This window comes from Ammospiza nelsoni, chromosome 3 (genome assembly GCF_027579445.1).
Source record: "Ammospiza nelsoni isolate bAmmNel1 chromosome 3, bAmmNel1.pri, whole genome shotgun sequence".
NCBI classification, from domain to species: domain Eukaryota; kingdom Metazoa; phylum Chordata; class Aves; order Passeriformes; family Passerellidae; genus Ammospiza; species Ammospiza nelsoni.
The window spans coordinates 66,452,648-66,456,979 of record NC_080635.1 but is presented as its reverse complement, the minus strand read 5'-3'; positions in this window follow the sequence as shown (position 1 = coordinate 66,456,979).

The following is a 4,332-nucleotide window of genomic DNA, read 5'->3' as shown; positions in this document are numbered from 1 at the left end:
CCTCTGCCTCGGCCGGACCCTCTGCCTCGGCCGGACCCTGTGCTGCAGCCGGACCCTCTGCCTCGGCAGGAGCCTCTGCTGCGGCAGGAGCCTCTGCTGCAGCCGGACCCTGCCGCGGCGGGAGCAACCCCAGCCCCGCCCGGCCCCCGCCCCGCCCCACCCCGCCCCGCGAACCCTTCCAGCCAACCCTTCCTTGACCGCCGACACCCGGCGAGATCGGTCCTCCCGAAAAGGCATCGTGTTCACTTACTACACCCACGGATTGCAGCTCAAGTGAAGAAAGTCACCGTTCGAGACAAAACTCAGCTAAGGAAACAGACGCGGTAGTTCAGCTTCGTGTTAGGACGTTCACCTGCAGGAGCGAGTCCTGAGGAGGGCCACAAGAACAAGAGACCAGGAGCACCTCTTCCGGGAAGACAGGCTGGGAGAGCTGGGGTTGTTCAGCCTGAAGAAGAGAAGATTCCAGGGAGACCTTAAAACACCTTCCAGAGCAGTGTCCCACAAGAAAGATGGAGAAGGGCGTTTTACGAGGGCATGTAGTGATTCCTATATTCCCATTACAAGGAGTAATGGCTTTAAACTGAGTCAGAATGGGTTTAGAATAGGAAGGAATTCTTTCCTGTGAGGTTGATGAGACACTGGCACAGGTTGCTCAGAGAGGTTGTGGATGCCGCATCCCTGGAGGGTTTGATGGGGCTTTGAGCAACCTGGTCTAGTGGAAGGTGTTTCTGCCCATGGCAACTAGATGATCTTTAAGGTCCCTTCCAACACAAGCCATTTTATGATACTAGGTAGAGTATAAGTTCTGCAACACAAACCTGCTCACATCTGTGTTTCTGTCATTTTACTGCTTTCACGCTTAAATATACTGATTCTCATCACAGGCTTTTCCATCTACTTCAACTGAAAAAAATAAAAATTGTTGGTTTTCTTTTCACATCCTAGACAGAGTTTGATTAAAAAACAAAACAAAACAAAAACAAAAACAAAAAAAACCAAAAAACCCCTCCAAAATAAAACAAAGAAACAAGCCATAAAAAAAAATTCAGACAAACCAGCACAGAATAGACATTTACTAAGTAACAGCCTGTGTCAGCGTGATATTCATGACAGGTTAGGACTGTCTCAACACAGTTGTGTCTGATGCACCAAGCAGCGGAAAATTTTACATGCATCAGCCAAAGCCAGAATAGCTGCAGATGAACAGAGGAAGTCCCACTCCCCAGGGAGAGATCACTGTCTGGCAACTGCTAAGTTCTGTGCTCAGTGTTACGGCCCAAAAGAAGAGTTTTGAGCTATTTGTAGCCAAAACCTCCAGCTATCTTTTCTTCAGGAGCAAGAAAGAAGAAAAAAAAAAAAAAAAGAAAAAGGAGGAGATGCACCTCTTTACATGCACACACACTCCTTGAGCAGCTGTGCCCTCTTTCAGAATGTTGTCAAGGAGATGAAGATGCATCAACAGAAATGACCTAGAGGATGATACTTTACCTTTGCTCAAGGAGTATGGCATAGTGTGACTATGTCAAGCAGTGCTCCTTGTCCCTGAAGACACAGCTGGGAAGGGTAGGAAGAGTCAGCACATCTGGGCTGGGCTCAGTGTCATTCATTACGAGCAGCATCCCAGACACAGCTATCAGACCCTCCTGACAGTCACCTACACATTTAGAGTTCCAATGGCCATCAGCAGAGCTGCTGGGAGAGAGCCTGGAGCTCATATAGTTTCCAGCAATCATCAAAGAATGCTCTAAAGAATGTGGGCAGATGAAAGGCATCTACACAGCCAGAGCTACTGAAATCTTGAGGGAATTATGCTCTGGAGAAGCGGACATCCAACGCTTGGTGGCCTTCATGGTCTTCATTCTCCCTGAAGATATTCTACATTGTATGATAGTGGCTTCAGAATGCCGCATTTAGCATTATTAACAATGGATGACATAAGCCCTAGAAAGGTTAAATAATGTTTTCATCCAGAGCAGCCTCCTGCTGACCTTAACAAACTGGATTTTCCCATTTGATTTCTTTGTGAACAGCACTGTGTTTGGAGACATTTGTTCTCTCTATTGCTCTCAGAGATGGGAAATGTGCCTGTGGGATGTTAGTGCTTTGAGAAGTTTTTGGAAAGACCCTGAAACCTCTCAAAGGTTTCAAATCTTTCCAAAGTAAGCAAGCAGAGTGCTCTTGGGGCCAGAAAAAAAGAGCTGGTCCCTTTGGCCTCACTTGGCCTGACCTATGGGCTATGGCTCTGGGAGCACCACGGTAAGACTTGGCTATGACTCTGGAAGGTGATTCCTGTTCTGGGCTCTGGGGATGAAAATCTGTTTCAGGCTCATTTAATGTCCCCATGACTGACAAGAGGAATAGTTAGATTGCTGGAATACTTACTGCCCTGGGCAGGAGAATGTGCACAAAGGCTACTTTGGCATAATAAACTCCTATTTTAAGCTTTTTCATATCCTCTGTGTAGGGTAGCACAATCCCTTTATGTTCTAGCTACATTTATGATCACTTGCAAGGCATTTAAAACCATGTAGCACATCTTGGTATAAAGTCTCTTTTTTGCTGTCAAGCCAAGCTCCCAAACCTGTTACATCCTCTCTGCTCCACCATGGACAGTGCTTTGTACAGAAGACCTGGAGAATTAGAAGGAGCATGTAAGGCCCCTTGAAATTCTGCCATATGCAATGTCCTTTCTTAGAGACACCTTGGTAGAGACCTTCACACTGCTGTCACCAGGCCCTGTTCATCAACACATTCTCCTCGTCCTGCAGGAGGAACCCCTGACCACACACAGCATTCAATCTAAAGGATATTTCTAAGCAGGCTGAGGTCAACAGTGGAAACAACCTTACAAATGTGTGTTTTGCTGTTGTTCAAGGCCAAACAGAAGCTCATGGGGTGAGGTAAGGAAATTAAGTAAGCAAACTCAATTTTAAACATCAATATGGCTTTAATCATTCCCTTTCATACAGCTTCAAGGCATGCTACACTCAACACTTTTGAAAACAGTAAATACAGGTACAACATTCCAGCCAAATTAACTTTTCTAACCAGCTATTTGCTGACAGTTGTGCACTGTAAGCTTTGCTTCTCTCTTTTAGGGGAAGACTTCACACTGCAGGCATTTTAACCTTATCATACATAACCTCATATGCAGAAAAGTATTTGCAACAACTGAAGTATAAATAGCATTCAGCATACAAATATATACACATAAACCTTCATTCCTACAATTAGCAACAGAACATAGGTATTTACACAAGTCCGTATGTGAATTGCACTCTTGCCTTTCAAATGTCTTTAAAATACCTTAATAGATACACAATAAAAAGGATTTAGTATTATTTTATAGCAACATGGCACAGAGCTTAAGTAGCAAAGTTTCTATGTTCTGGGCTTTATGAATATGGAAAAGTATTTTCCTGTTCCTGTATCAACAATGTAGTTCTGCTGTTTAAGCTCTGTCTGAAAAAGCTCTGTGGTACCATTATCCTGACAGAAAAATTCTTCCTCCTCTGAGTGTGCCCTTTCCCTGTCATACAGAAGGCACAGCACAACTGTGCTCAAGGAGCTACAGAGCAGAGTCTCATTCAGTGCAGATCATGCCAGGTCATCCTTGTGGTATTGCTGTGTATCCTAACAGTGCATTGTCATGTTCTTATTGAAAATCACATTTATTAAAATATATGTCAACTCCCATAAATTTTCCAGGATGCCCTCATGCTGATACTGGTCATTACATTATTTATGCTAATGAGAGGAATCAATTGGTGGTTTTAAGTTCTGACATTACACATTGACTTTACACTCTCAAATAAAAGGACACCTGGGGCTCACTCTCCTCGTGCATCAGAGGATGTGCATGAGGTGAATCAATGTGTCTCTCCTGAGTATGGGGAAAAAAGGCAGATGAACATATGTATAACTACAGAGCTCCAGCAGAACTCTCTAATTTCTTTATAGCTCTGTCTCTAGTTCATTACCATGAAGGTAAACACAAGAAAACTTAAATGTTACTACAGCACTCATCTGGAATAAGTCGTGCAATTTTGGGGAGGAAAAAAAAAGATTCATTTATACCAGATGAAAAGAGTTACTTTTGGAAGTTCAGAAGACTTGAAAGCCTATCTTAAAAGTGGAGACTAAAGGACTGGACTTGTTTATCTCGGCAAACAAAGGCTGGGGACAAGGTTCTCTTTGATCTGTAAAATGGGGCCAAGATGAGAAGAAGAGCTCCTTAAACAACTGAGCATCAAAGAGGCGAAAGAAGTGGGGAAACTCATGTGGTCCCACTTACATGACTGTGAGAAATAATATTTTTGTGATGCTTCTGCC